The sequence below is a fragment of the Protopterus annectens genome, chromosome 7.part0 (genome assembly GCF_019279795.1).
Source record: "Protopterus annectens isolate FY-2018-M chromosome 7.part0, PAN1.0, whole genome shotgun sequence".
Classification (NCBI taxonomy): Eukaryota; Metazoa; Chordata; order Ceratodontiformes; family Protopteridae; genus Protopterus; species Protopterus annectens.
This window is the reverse complement of record NC_056739.1, coordinates 1,763,100,910-1,763,117,326: the sequence shown is the minus strand read 5'-3', so window position 1 is coordinate 1,763,117,326 and position 16,417 is coordinate 1,763,100,910.

Here is a 16,417-nt window from a genome sequence, read left to right as displayed (position 1 = left end):
TTGGTGGCCATAGTCTGCACTGACATAGAAATAAAGCCCCTCCTGGTGAACAGGGAAGGACATACATCAATAGGAAGTAATTCCAATCAATCAACTGTCAGGTTGTTTGTAATTCCCAAGGGATCATCGTCAATGCCTGGGCAGGCAACCCAGGCAATTATCATGACTCACACATATTGCACACCTCATGAATTTGTACAAGGTTTACTTATGGTGATGTTCCACACAACCATCTACTGGGTGATGCAGCTTATGCACTGGAACCATGGCTCATGACACCCATCAAAATGTGCACACACCTGCAGAAAAAGAATACAGTGATGCCCATGCTCAAGCTAGAAACTTCAGAGGGCATTTGCTTGGCATGGTGAAGCCATGTTTCCACTGTATAGATACATCAGGGGGTGCCCTGCAGTATGTCACAGGCACCTGTGCATAAGTTCTCACAGTCTGTGCTATGTTGCACAATATTATTTTGAGGAAATTGCTGCAACAGGGACAGCAAGGGCCAGGACCACACATTCCTGGACCACAGGCAGGGCCAGCACCTCCTGCACATACAGATGAGGACTTTGAGGGGGGGGGCTCAAGCTGCAGAGGTAGCTGGCAGATGTTGCCGTTCACAATATGCCCTTGCCCTGGCTACAAGGCAAAGGATAGGACATACACTCACTACCTAAGAAGCAAATTATAGCACACACACACACACACACACACACACACACACACACACACACACACACACACACTCACCAGTGAAGGAAAACACATGACAACCTAAACACATACAAATTTTAAAAGTGATGCCATTAATGTCCACAAATGTTACTTACTCATGAAATGTCAGTGTACAGATAACATCAGACAAAGACAGCCCCAAAGCACTCTTAGCTGCAGTATTTTTTGCTTTCAAAGGTTAATATCAAAGCTAAGATCTTTTTAAGTGTTATAGCCTGTAATAATAATGTTGTCTTCTTCTACATTGTTCTAATGTGTCTTCTCATTTCATTCACAATTATGTACATTATCTTAAATCTCTCCATCTTACCTTCTTACAATTAAATCAGTCCTTTCCAGCACTTCCCAACTGTGTATCAGCCCTGCAACTTTAAGCAACCTTGCATTCTGCTACAGAAACATGAGGACAACTTCCCAGCTCAACAACATAGAAGTCACCTAGCGGTGTATGTAAAGAGGTAGCACTCCCAAATTACCACTTGCAAAATATAAATAAATGCTTAACTACTTTCTGTAGTCAAAGTTTCTTATTTGGTGTGCACAACCATGAGGGCGCCCATCCCCTAGATTCCATCCTACAACCAACTCCCCCATTCTTAATGTATCACCAATTGTTTTTAGCCTCAGTGATCTGTATACTGGAAAACCAGCATAACATAACAATTTTCCAAACCTCCCCTCAAGTCTTAAAAGTTCGACTGAGATTATGTTATTAACTTCTGCTAGGACTACCAAGATAAAGCCAACAGTCTTACAGAATAAATTAACATTTAAGAGGAACCTTTTCTTAGCATAAAAATAAAAACAACAATAAAAAGCAGATAAATATAAACACTTGAAAGAGGGATATTTAGCGTCTCATTGATTAGTTTTACAGCAGCCCTTTCATGGCCTCTTTTAAGGCATTGGTTTAGCCCCACTCCAGTTGCCCTCACTTCACTTGGGCTCCCTCCACTCCCTTACCCTAACTCCATTCCCACCCACCTCCAATAACCCTAATCTTATAGTTAACCTCAAACCACACCCCTGACCATTCAACCAATCAGGTCTTCCTCTCCTCTCCTCCCACGTCTACTGTCTCAATGTCTTTATTAACCCCTTAAAGCACAAACACTTACTTAATACTCTCTAAAATTACATTATTCCATACCACAAAAGCAAGGAAAATGTTATACAACCCTACTCACCCTACTACTATTAACCACATACCACTGCACTTCCTATCTCAATCAACAAATAATCCACTACTCCTCATCAAGTATTCCCCATCCCATTGCTCACCCTCCTGCAATAACCAATATTATTATATCAGCACACTTCTAAAATACAAACTCTTCAGAATTCTTCACCTTTAGATATGCCCAAACACACAAAACACAACACCTACTGTGCAAAATATATAAACTGTCATGTAGATCTCACCACCAACCCCTAATCAAGCTAATACTACTCAAACTAAGTGGAGACATACATCCCAACCCCGGTCCCCATACTACAAAATAAATACCTCCCTCAACATCCAGTACTCCCACTTTCATCAACCTATCAAACCGCTCTTCAAACCTCCACATTTTAAATATGAATCTTATAAGCATACTGAATAAAATCCATGATTTGCATGCAACCCTCACATTATACTCTCTTGATTTAGTTATACTAACTGAGACTTGGCTCAAACCACAGATACAATACATAGAAATCCTTCCACCAGACTACAACATCCTCAAATGTGACAGACTACAACAATATGGTGGTGGAGTTACTATAATGTAAAAAAACCCTTAAAAAGTAATCCAATTACATTATACACCCCCAGAATCTTCCACTAAAGAGATATTAACCACCTGTCTGGAACTCATCCCCCAAAAAACAACACAATTATTTATTTATTTATTTGCAGTTTGTTTGCCAGGATAGTCCACTGGGCCACAATGAGCCTGTTTTTAATGGAGTCCTGGAAGAAAAGCTCCAGAAAAATACAAATATATAGTACACATTGCACATATACATTACAAATTATCTCATAGAAATACAAAGTAAATATGACAAGAAAAGGTTAACAATGATAGAATACATCAGTATAGTTCATTAAACAGCAATAAAAAACTTTTTTTTTTACAAAAGTAGCAGCATAGGGTAACTGTTAAGTAGTTGGTCAAATAGTTCAATAGAGCTGTGGAACTATAGGAGTCAGTGATGGTGTATTTAGTTCTAGGAGAGTAGGAAGTGGTATTAGAAGGATTAGGTGGGATGGAAAAAGGAGCACTTCCATTGTGAAGTTAAGTGTGAGTGCAGCAAGGTTTTAAATGAGGAGAGACTGCTGGTGATCCGGCTAGGAGATGGTAGAGAGTTCCAGAGGCATGCAAGAGAGAAGGACATTAGGTGATTCCCAGATGGACATGTGGGTTTGTGCAATTTAATTAGTTTTGTGGAATTAGATCTTAGAAGTTGCTCTGGTTCATACATTTCAAAGGTAGTGGCTAGGGAGGGACAAAGAGAGGGGTTGTAAATGAGTTTGTGTGCTTGGATGAGTTGGGTATAAGTGAGGAGGTTAGGTAGCTCAAGCCAGTTTAGTTGGTGAAGAGAATTACAATAGTGAGAAATGGCTCTGTGACCTGCTGAAAATTTTGATATCTTGTTATAGCAAGATGAGAGTTTTGTTTTGAGGGAGGATTGCAGGTTGGTGAGGATAGATGCACCATATAGGAGGGATGGGATATGATAAGTATTGGGTAGTATGAGCCTGGTGGAAAGAGTGATATAACGATTATGGCGGTATAGCATACCAAGTTTTTAATGTTTTTTTTTTTTTTATATTTACTTGTAAATGTTTGTCGAATTTTAGTTGATCATCTATGGATACTCCTAGTAGTTTAGTGTCTGAGACTATTTCTAGGGGAGTATTGTTTTTGCTGGTAATTATGAATGAGTGTTTATCTAGGGAAGAGGTTTTGGAGGCAGTGACTAACGTAAGTTTAATTTTGGTTGCATTAAGAGCCAGATGGTTGTCTAGCATCCACTGCTCAGTAGAGGAGAAGGCACTTTGGGTAAGCTTATTTAGAGTGGGGATAGAAGGGGAGGATAAGATAATGGTAGAATCATCAGCATATTCGATGAGACTGGAGTTTGGAATGGCTTGGTAGAAGCCATTAATGAATATATTGAATAGTAGGGGGCCTAAAATGCAACTTTGGGGAACACCTGTGGGAATATTAAAGATGAGTGAAGTGGCTTTATTCCATTTGACTGCTTGTTGTCTGGTTGTGCGGTAGCTGGAGAACCACTTGATACAGGAAGGAGATAGGTTTAGTTTGGAGAGTTTATTAAGACGCAGGTTGTGGGAAATAGTGTTAAACACAGGTCAAGGAGAAGGGTGGACACAAAATGGCTGGAATCGCGGGCTTTGTTAATTATTTCAAGGAAGGAGAGGAGGGCAGTGGAGGTGCTATGACCTGGTCTAAATCCATGCTTTGTGGGGGTAAGAAACTGGTTGTTGATGAGATAGGGTAAGAGTTGTTGGTGGATGCATTTTTCAAGAAGGTTGGAAATAAGGGATAAAATAGCAATAGGGCGGAAGTTTGGAATGTCATTATTATTGCCTCTTTTATGTAGAGGAATAATAAAGGCTTTCTCACAGAGCTGGGGGACCTGACTTTCTGAGACAGATTGATTAATTAGTATGCTGATAGGGAGAGCAATGGCTTATGTGGCTACTTTTAGGAAGTAAGAGGGAATTTCATCAGGGGCATTGGAATCAGGTTTTAATTTTAGGAGAAGTTTTTCATGGTGGATATAGGGATGGGATTGATAAAGAAGGGTGGAGGTTGGGGGCAAGGGATGCTAGGGGAGGAAGGGATGGGTGCAGGCTGAGGAAGGGCTGCAGAGGTGTTGGTGAAGGATGATGTTAGCTTGCTTATGGACTCTATGAAGAAAGAGTTAAATTGGGTGGCTAAGTCCATGTCAGAGGCATCTGGGTTAGGGCAAGGTTTTTTTTCCCAGGTTGAGGAGAGATGAGATTTCTTTCCAAAATAGTTTGGGATTGGTGTTCTGATTGGTTTGGAGAGTGGAGAAATAGGCTTTGTGGTCTGAGGTAATACATTTTTTGACTTTATTTCATAGTGTTTTATATTTGTTAAGCACGATAGTGGTTTTATTTTTATGGTACCATGTCCAGGCTTTGTCATGGAGTTGCACAGTAGCTAAGGCGTTTTTGGTTAACCAGGGTAAAGGGTTACTTTTTGTACATTTTGTTTTTAGAGGGGCAAAGGAGTTGAGCAGGTATGTGAAAGCAGAGTTAAAGTATGGGAGAGCATTATCTAGGGGAAGAGTCTTTAATGGGTTCCAGTTTGTGCTTTTTAGTACATTTGAGAAGGTTTCAGAATTGAAGTGTTAGGCAGTGAGTGGAAATATAGGTGTGAGATAGTTGTATGGAAGAGGGGAGATGATGGGCAAAAGTGGGGAAGTGGTCAGCTAGTGGCTCTGATAGAATACCACTATCAGAGATATAGTGAGGATGGGATACTAGAATCCAATCTATTTTACTTCCAGTAATGGAGTCCTTGGAAGGCCTGGTAGTGGAATTGATTAGTTGCATAAAGTTATGTAAGTTAATATTGACTGAGTTAGTGGGAGATTGGATTGTGGCCCCATTTAAGTTCACATCCCCCAGGATTATGGTTTTGTGAGTAATGTTGGTGGAGACCCAGGAGAGAATATCTTCAATGGATGAGATATTGTCTCCAGGGGAATATAGGGAGAGAGAACAAATATGAGTTTATGCTTGTTTAGGTGGAATAGGGCTGGTACCATTTCTGCCTTGCCAAATTTAAAGCAAGGAGTAAAAAGGACACACAGATAACCAACTGGTTAAAAAACACAGAAAGAAAAATTTAGCAAAGCTAGAATTCTAACTGTGTGATACCTTAAACCTCTTGCATCTAAGGCCTCGTGGGATATATGCAAATCACCCTTTAAGGATATCAGGTGTTTCAGCTAAATGGCAATTCTGAATGTCCATGACTTTTTCTTTTACTTTCATTTTTAAGTATATTTATAGACAATTTCAGGACATTAAAGCCAAACCCCTCTAGCTGTGGACATGCATGTTTCTGCCTTCTTATGACATCATTAGCACAGCATAAGAGGAATGTTTGACTTTTGGAAACACAGGATTGACATACCCAGATGATATCCATAAACATTAGGGTACCTACAACATATCCCAACTAACAAACTAAAACAAAGACTAAAAAGGTCACACAGATAACCAACTGGTTAAAAAACACAAAAAGAAAAATCTAGCAAAGCTAGACTTCTAACTGTGTGATACCTTAAACTCCTTGCATCAGAGGCCTCATGGGATATATGCAAATCACCCTTTAAGGATATCAGGTGTTTTGTCCACAGCCAGAGGGGTTTGGCTTTAATGGCCTGACAAAAACACAGGTACCAGATAAACAGCTCGGTCTTCACCTCAGAGCCAATAGCATGTATAAAAAGGTGAACTGCCACAGTAGAAGGAAAATTCTTGATTGCAAGGACAAAGTGAGCACTTTCACGACCTTCCAGGTGACCAATCAGTTTGTCTTAACTGATTGGTCACTTTGAAAGTATATATATCAAGGAAGGCATGGGATGTTCATCAAGTCTGACGAAGTGACCTGGAAGGTCATGAAAGTGCTCACTTTGTCTTTGCAATAAAGAATTTTCCTTCTACTGAAGACTGAGCTGTTCATCTGGTAACTGTATTTTTGTCTTTCTCTTTGTACTTTTTGTGAACATCAGGAACAGAACGTGGCAGATGGGTATGAAATTGAACTTAATTATAATCCAAATGGGAATACCAACACTCAAAATGGAATGGAACATTTTAGTAGAATCCTAAGCATGGAGGTAAACTCACTGGTTGAGAGCCCAGTTTTCTCTGATGAATATCCTGTTGATGTGGATGATGGGGCACAAATGCTCTTCAAAGACAAATTTAGAGCCTTTGAAAACAAGTTATATAAGTATAAAAGGTTCCAATGACAGAGATTCCATTTGAAAGCCTGCTTAAGATATAAAATTGTTGACGTCTGAGAGTTCTAACTATGCCAACTTATGGTGATGCTCTTCATGACCTCCTGAAGAAATGGCAGCAGCTTAACTTGCAGTTAAGCTATGACTACATGAACTTATTAATTGACGATTTTTTACCTGAAGAAAGAAAACTTGCAAATGAACTGAAGGCTCTGCAGATCAATCTATGCACTAACTTTACAAATAGCATTATTGGTGACAAGCTAGATACTCTCTTTGAAAGCATATCCAGCTATGAGAAAAGATTACAGAATACGAAGCTGAAAAAGCTTCAAAGGGACATGAATGATTTCCAGTCCGGTGCTGTTTTCTCATGGTCCAAACCTTTTACTACAGCAACAGACCAGCCTGTAAACCCAGCCCCTTTTGTGATAGACAACACACAACCAGCAAAGAGAAGCCAAATAACTGAAGAGGGAGTAGCTGCAGCTACTAACACTGAGGAAACACAGAGTTTACCAGTGACACCTGCTGAGCAGCAGTCAACAGTAAAACCAAAGGATATAAATACAAGAAGCAGCAAGAAGAATGACAACAGAAACCTATCTAATGAGAATCCCCCTTTACACATGCAACAGAAAGGAATACCAGGAACTCAAATGATACCCTTCACACTAATGAATGCTTTACAGATAAAAAGCAGATCAAGGATCAGAGGAAGGAAGGGCTGAGTCAGGCAGATACCAAACACAGAAGCAACACGAAACACAATGGTAACCCACAGCAAGAACACAAAAGTCTGGTAATAAATCTTTCATCTTTAACGCTAACTGATGCACATATGTCATGTTTGAATAAAGGGCTGTTGTTTATTTCAGCCCTGAGAACTGTGTTAGTTGACATTCTTAAAGAACTTAAGTTATTTGGTTGCAACTTAACTTTAAAAGCTATGTTTAAAGGACAGATGACTGACAATGTAAATATTTTTAAAAAACCTAGTACCTTTGTACCTAAATTTCATCCTATGTAGAAGCCTATGTATCAGTATGTGAGAAACAAATAAGGGAAGCATTTAATTCAGATAGAAGAGCTGTCTTTTATAACTTGAGTAAAGAAGAATCTGATGCTCTATATGACCTGAGGGAAATGCATTCAGTGGAAATTAGACCTGCAGATAAAGGAGGGGGAATTGTGATTATGGATAGGGAATTTTACATCCAGTAAATGACAAAACTACTGAATGACCATGAAACTATGCCTGTATCTCAGTAAATATAGTTAAATGTGTTATGTACAGGATTGCTGTTTTGTTGTTTGACTTGTTGACTACAAATTTGATAACAGAGGATTTATTTAAGTATTTTAATGTAGAAGCTCCCACCATTCCAGTAATATATGGCCTTCCCAAGGTACATAAAGATATCCTATGTCCACCTATGAGACCCACAGTGTCTAGTAGCGGTTGGGAAACAGAAATCATGTCAATATATGTAGAGAATAATCTTCATCCAGTGCTTGAAAAGTGTGAAACAGTACTGAAAGACACAAAATCTTTTCTCCAAACATTGTATAGAAAGACAATTTCAATAAATAAAGAATATCTGCTTGTAACCTTAGATATTACATCACTTTTTACAGTGATTCCAAATCAGTGGGGAATAGAGAACATTAGGAGCTTGCGATGTTCTAAATGTGTTTTTCTAATGATAGAGTGAATCTGTCATGCAGTCTGCTTAAAATAATTTTGGACAATAATGTTTTTGTCTTTAGAGATGATTTTTACCTACAAAAGGTTGGCATAGCTATGGGCACAGCTTGTGCAAACAGCTATGCCAACCTAACTTTAGTCCTATGGGAATAAACATTTCTATTACAGGGGAATGAATTTAGCAAATATGTTCTGTGATATACACGTTTTGTGGATGACATGTTTTTTCTATGGGAAAACTCAATAGAGATACTGGGTAGATTCTTAGAGTACCTACACACAACAAAAACATTTTTTTAAATTTACCTGTAAGTACTCAAATGAACAGATAGAATTCCTTGGTGTTCTAGTGAAAAAGTCAGAAATGGGGCAGATGGCTACTAGCCTGTATAGAAAACTAAGTAGAAAGAATTCCATATTACATAAAAACACCATGCATCCAATACATGTTAGCAAAACGTTATGAAAGGGCAGTTCCTGAGAGCCTCAAGATTACATAGTTAAAAATGATGAGTTGGAGAGGTCCATGGAAGTGTTAAGAGGAGAACTACGTGATAGAGGATATAACCAGACAGAAATAGACACCACCATAGAAGGGGTATATCAAGAACGTCAAGGGAAGGGCAGACTTTACTTCTCAGAACAAACTACAAGAGATAACCCTGAAACTGACTCCAGGGATGAGAAACTCAGGTTCCCCATTACATATGCAAGTGATGTCAGTCAATTTTGTGATATATTTAGGAAGAACTGGAACATATTGTTAGCCACTAAAGAACTTGAAGGCGTCATAGACTCTGGACCTCACTTCTCATTTACAAACAAAAAAAATCACTTAAAAGGCAGTTATGTTATAAAACCCAAACAAATAAGTCTCTGAACGCATCAGATAGGATAGGGACATATAGTTTCATAGTTTCATAGTTTAGTACTAGGTTATCTGCCCTGGGGCATTTATAAGCCTAGCCATAGTGATGTGGCTTTCGCCACCCCATGTAGTGGTACAAAAGTGTACAGAATAGATTTAGAATACTGTGCCTCTGTCTAGTAGTGACACAGTGAAGACCCCCTTACATAATAGAATTAGTTTACTGTGCCTCTGTCTAGTAGTGACACAGAGATGACCCCTGGGGTAAACCTACGATCTCCCATCCACTCGTCAAGATTTCTCTTGAAGAGAGTCAGTGAGGGGCTCTGCCTAACATGAACTGGGATTCTGTTCCAGAGTATGGGAAGCCTCTGAGTTATGAATCTGTCCCTCCAGCATGTCCTATTCATATTTGTGCTGAGGTTTAAATCTTTAGCTCTCGTGGTTCTGATGGATTTGGATTTTTTGAGGTGGAGCATGTCCATCAATTCCTGATTGGACATGGCCTTGTCGTCAGGCACAGATCACCTCTGAGTAGGCGGTATGCTACTGAATAGAGCTGGAGTTTCTTTAGTCTGGCAGCATATAACATATGTTGGAGACCCTTGATCCTCTTGGTGAGGTACTTTTGGGGTCTCTCTAGCTGTTGCAAGTGCTGGGTGAGGTACATACCAAATGGGGCATTGTACTCAATCATGGGCCTGATAAGGGAGGAGTATAGGGGTACAATGACCTCCTTTGATCTGGATGTGAATCCCTTCATGATAAGGTGGGCAAGGTAGAAAGTCTTTCTAACCACTTTGGCAATGTGGGTGTCAAATGAGAGGTCACTATCGACTTGGGTCCCCAGGTCTCTGATTACTTTTTCTGTACTCAGTGGGTTACTGTCTATGTGATAATTTGTGGGTACTTTGTTTTTCCCAAAGGGGATGACTATACAGTGTTTGGCATTTAGTTTAAGGCCATGACTCCGGCACCAGTTGTCCGTTTCAGTGAGGCCTTTCTGTAGGATGTATGTGTCAGCTGGTGTATCGACTATGGCACCTAGTTTGCAGTCATCTGCGAACATTGTCAGCCACAACCCTCCCATGTTTGCTTTCACATCTGAGAAATAAATGCTGAACAAGAGGGGTCCCAGGACAGAGCCCTGTGGGACACCACTTGTGACTGGCTTTGAGTATGACATGGCTCCAGTGATTTTGACTTTATGGGTTCTATCCTTTAGCCAGTTTGCAACCCATCTTGTGACATATGGATTTACATATAAGCTGTTGAGCTTGTCTATGATGCCAGAGTGGGGTATTGTGTCAAAAGCTTTAGCCAAGTCCAGGTAGGCTGTATGGACTGCTTTGCCCTCGTCAATGGCTCTAGTGACTGTTTCGAAAGAGTCAACCAGGTTCAAAAGGCAGGATCTGCCCTTTACAAAGCTGAACTGGGTGGGATCAAGTGTCTGTAAGTCCCCAATGTCTCTGTTTATGAGTTCCATAATGATTCTTTCCATAGCTTTGCAGACCAGGCTGGTTAAGCTTATGGGGTGGTAGTTACCAGGGTCTGTAGAGGTGCCTCCTTTGTGGAGTGGGACTACTGTTGCTGTACGCCAGTGTTCAGGTACATATCCTGTAGTAAGGCTAAAGTTAAATAGCATTTTTATGTGCGGGTTTAGCTCCTCTTGGAGTTCACGTAGCACGCAACCCGGAATACCATCAGGTCCCATTGATGCTGTGTTTTTAGCTTTGCTGAGGGCGGTTCTCACCTGGACATCTGAGATGACAGGGAGGTTACATTCAGCTGGGATAAGTATTTCTTCTTTTGGGGGTGAGGGAGGGGAGAAATTTGCACTGAACCTGTCTGCCACAATGTTGGCAATATCTGTGGGTTCAGTGTATTTTTCGTCATTGTGAACTAACTCTGAACATATCTGAGGGTTTCTGCCCAGGTTTCTAACAAAGCAGAAGAAGGCCTTGTGGTTATCTTTAGATCTTTAGTGTCCATAGCGATTTTGCTCTCAAAGTTGGCCTTGGATGTTTTTATAAGAGAACGTAGCTTTCTACTAGTGCTGATCAGAGATGCATTCTCTTTATGGGATTTTGCTCTGTCGTGCAGTAGCTTCCTTCTTTTGTTATACAATTTGTTTATGGCTGGGGTCCACCAGACAGGATGCCTTCCCTTGGTGGAGAGGGTCTTGGTTTTGTTTGGGATTGCATGATCCATGCATTCTTGGAGATGTCCGTAGAAAGCATTTGTGAAGGATTCTGCATTGTGGCATGTGGTTTCCACTGGCCCAGTGGGCTTAAAGGATACCATCTCAGTTTTAAGAAGTGTAAAGTCGGCTTTTGAGAAGTTTTTCACTGTAGTCTTTTGTGTTGGGGGTGGAGGTGGGATATGTATATTCAGGGTGATTAGTTTGTGGTCAGATCTCACTAGTGAGGGGTATACTTCCGGTGTGGAGCACTTTGTCCCCATGTTTGTGATGATAAAGTCTAGTATATTATCTCCCCTTGTGGGAGAGGTGACTAGCTGTTCCATTGCATTTGAATTTTTGAATTCCAGGATCCTTTGGGCTAGGGTGTTTGGGCTAGAATAATGCACCCAGTCTATGTTAGGGTAGTTGAAGTCTCCCAATATGATGGTGTTTGGTGAGACATTCATATCCTCCAATGTCTTCAGGAAGGCTGAATGGGGTTCCTGAGATTGGGAGTGTGGTCTGTAACATGCTACCAGTTGTATAGCAGTTTTGCCTACGGTTAGTTGCACCTGGATGGTCTCTGATGCTTCATGTGTTGCCACTAACCTGGAGGTGTGGGTGTCCTTGATGAATATGGACACTCCCCCTCCCTTTTTGGTTTGGCCCGAGTTTTGGGGCCGAAAAGCATGATACAAGGTATAGCCTGGTAGTGCTGGGGTTCTCTCAGGAGCCTTGAACCAGGTTTCAGTTACTGCACAGACATCAATGTTCTCCATACTGAGGAGTGCTTCGAGAGCCTGTATCTTGAGATTTAGACTTCTGGCGTTGAGCAGCATTACCCTTAATTTTTTTCCATTTTTGCTTTCTAAGGAGGTGGGTTTGTCTTTTGAGCCTTGCCTAAAAAAGGCACTATGGGGGTGGCAAGAGCCTTAGCCAATATCCGGAAGCCCAGTGGTGACAGATGCAAGCCATCCCTTGCGAAGCAGTGTGGCTTGTCCAGCATGTCATCCCAAGCAGACAGACATTGGATCCCCCTAGAATGACACCAGTATTTGAGCCAATTATTAAAGCTGATCATTTTGTCTTTGTATTGTGGCATCATTCTTGGTGAGGGCAAGATGCTGCTCAGGGTCAGGGTTATACCAGCCTGGGCTACATAATCAGAGAGCTCCTCTATGTCTCTTTTCATTTAGTCCAGGGAGGTACATCTCAGGTCATTCACTCCGGCATGGACAATGACGGAGTCATATTTGTACTTGCTTTGGAGTAACCTGAGTGCATGTGTTATGTGGCGAATCCTAGCTCCTGATAGGCAGCTCACCGTTACCCTCTCCTTGTTCAGCCTGGTAAGTGGAACGTCAGTGTGTCTGACTATAGAGTCACCTATTACTAGTGTATCAGGCATGGTGTTTGGCCTTAAGGGCTGCGATTGTTTGACACACTGATTTATTGAAGTATGTGTTGCATGTGTTATGTTTTGAGGTGGTGGATTTTTGGGTGTCTGCTTTGGGAGCCTCTGTTGTTTTGGTAAGTTTTTTGTTAGAGCCTCCGGGTATGTCTTTGTGTTATTATGTGTTTGGTTTGCAGTTGTGGTAGGTCTATGTGGGACTGGGTTTGGTGTGTGTGTAGTTACCTTCTCCTCCTGTCTGGTCTTGCCAGTCCTGAGTTGAGAGAGTTCAGCCTCCAGTTTGGCTATATAGTTGCATCTCTCACATATATTTGTGTTTGTTGGGAGGAGGAGAGGGTTGTCTGTGTACATGAGACAATTGTAGCATTGTCTCAAAATTCCCAGATTAACCAGCTGAACCGGAGAGGATGCTAGTAATCTACCACTCGACATGCTAGAATATTATAAGGGAGTGCTGTGCCTTTAAGGGAAGTGGGTACTCACAGGGGTGGTAGGTGGATGTAGTGCTTACTTTAGTTAACGAGTGCTTACTTAGAAGGGAGGTTTTGAAAACAAGTGCTAGGCTTATAATAAAGCGAGTAGACTGATTATTATAAGAGTAGAGCTTTCTTAAGGGAAAATTTGAAGAGCAGACTTGGCAGAGCCAGAAAAAGTTTAACCTTGTTTAACCGCTATGCGCACAAACGTGGATTTTAAACAGGGAACTTCAAAAGAGCTAGAAATGGTCCAGAACAACCAATTACTACAAGCTCTTGTGCTGAGGTCACTCCTTCAGGGACAGATGGGCTGCTCAAGGCTCCCCACTCCCACTGGTGAGCAAAGAAACTTCCTTCTATCCAAGAAAGGCAATGGACAACACAGGAACTACACCACAGCCCAGAATACAGCAAAGCCTGTATACTGGTCTAAAGTAGTCGAGGAGAGGCGGGAAAACAAGGATATTTTTTTTTTTTTTTGTTTTTGAGATAGAAAGCACACAGAAATGCAGGAAACAGTAATAAATCAGTTACACAGGCTAGCACACTTTAGTGGGCAGCCTCAACAGTTAAATTTAACAAACAAACAAACAATCTTTCGACCAATTTTTGACTAAAAGAAACTTTAAGTGCAGATAATATATAATGCAACAAACAGTTAAAAAAACAGTTTAAGCTTGTTCAAAGTAAGCAAGAGAAGGTATTTCAGGTAAAAAACAGCAAAACATACTTAAATCAGGAAAGTAGTCACTTTTCTCAGTTCTCTGCTGCTAGGACCACTCTGCAGGACCACGAGGAGCTGTTTCTGAGTAGTATAGCCAGAAAAAACGCTCAGAGGTGGATTTTAAACAGGGAACTTCAAAAGAGCTAGAAATGGTCCAAAACAACCAATTACTACAAGCTCTTGTGCTGAGGTCACTCCTTCAGGGACAGATAGGCTGCTCAAGGCTCCCCACTCCCACTGGTGAGCAAAGAAACTTCCTTCTATCCAAGTAAGGCAATGGACAACACAGGAACTACACCACAGCCCAGAATACAGCAAAGCCTGTATACTGGTCTAAACTAGTCGAGGAGAGGCGGGAAAACAAGGATATTTTTTTGGGGGTTTTTTTTGTTTTTGAGATAGAAAGCAAACAGAAATGCAGGGAACAGTAATAAATCAATTACACAGGCTAGCACACTTTAGTGGGCAGCCTCAACAGTTAAATTTAACAAACAAACAATCTTTCGACCAATTTTTGACTAAATGAAACTTTAAGTGCATATAATATATAATGCAACAAACAGTTAAAAAAACAGTTTAAGCTTGTTCAAAGTAAGCAAGAGAAGGTATTTCAGGTAAAAATCAGCAAAAAATACTTAAATCAGGAAAGTAGTCGCTTTTCTCAGTTCTCTGCTGCTAGGACCACTCTGCAGGACCACGAGGAGCTGTTTCTGAGTAGTATAGCCAGAAAAAACGCTCAGAGGTGGATTTTAAACAGGGAACTTCAAAAGAGCTAGAAATGGTCCAAAACAACCAATTACTACAAGCTCTTGTGCTGAGGTCACTCCTTCAGGGACAGATAGGCTGCTCAAGGCTCCCCACTCCCACTGGTGAGCAAAGAAACTTCCTTCTATCCAAGTAAGGCAATGGACAACACAGGAACTACACCACAGCCCAGAATACAGCAAAGCCTGTATACTGGTCTAAAGTAGTCGAGGAGAGGCGGGAAAACAAGGATATTTTTTGTTTTTTTTTGTTTTGAGATAGAAAGCACACAGAAATGCAGGAAACAGTAATAAATCAGTTACACAGGCTAGCACACTTTAGTGGGCAGCCTCAACAGTTAAATTTAACAAACAAACAATCTTTCGACCAATTTTTGACTAAATGAAACTTTAAGTGCATATAATATATAATGCAACAAACAGTTAAAAAAACAGTTTAAGCTTGTTCAAAGTAAGCAAGAGAAGGTATTTCAGGTAAAAACAGCAAAAAATACTTAAATCAGGAAAGTAGTCGCTTTTCTCAGTTCTCTGCTGCTAGGACCACTCTGCAGGACCACGAGGAGCTGTTTCTGAGTAGTATAGCCAGAAAAAAACGCTCAGAGGTGGATTTTAAACAGGGAACTTCAAAAGAGCTAGAAATGGTCCAAAACAACCAATTACTACAAGCTCTTGTGCTGAGGTCACTCCTTCAGGGACAGATAGGCTGCTCAAGGCTCCCACTCCCACTGGTGAGCAAAGAAACTTCCTTCTATCCAAGTAAGGCAATGGACAACACAGAAACTACACCACAGCCCAGAATACAGCAAAGCCTGTATACTGGTCTAAACTAGTCGAGGAGAGGCGGGAAAACAAGGATATTTTTTGAGGTTTTTTTTGTTTTTGAGATAGAAAGCAAACAGAAATGCAGGAAACAGTAATAAATCAATTACACAGGCTAGCACACTTTAGTGGGCAGCCTCAACAGTTAAATTTAACAAACAAACAAACAATCTTTCGACCAATTTTCGACTAAATGAAACTTTAAGTGCAGATAATATATAATGCAACAAACAGTTAAAAAAAACAGTTTAAGCTTGTTCAAAGTAAGCAAGAGAAGGTATTTCAGGTAAAAACAGCAAAAAATACTTAAATCAGGAAAATAGTCGCTTTTCTCAGTTCTCTGCTGCTAGGACCACTCTGCAGGACCACGAGGAGCTGTTTCTGAGTAGTGCAGGAACTGGAGAGCTTGTAAGCAGATTTTCTCATGTAGCAATTTTGTACATCCACAGCAAAAGTTTAGAATTGAATTTAATTTCTATTCAGACTGCAGGACTAGAAACATAGTCTATCTGAGTTTTTGCCAATATTGTAAAGTTTTTTATGTGGGCAAGACTAATAGAATACTCAAAGAATGCATTTTAAAACATATGAGGGACATAGTAAACAGAAAAGAGAGTAGTGCCCTAGCTAAACATATAGAAGCTGAAGGGATGCACTATGTTTTAAAAATTTTTAGTTTTAGAAGTTCTGGAAGAAAATATCAGAGGGG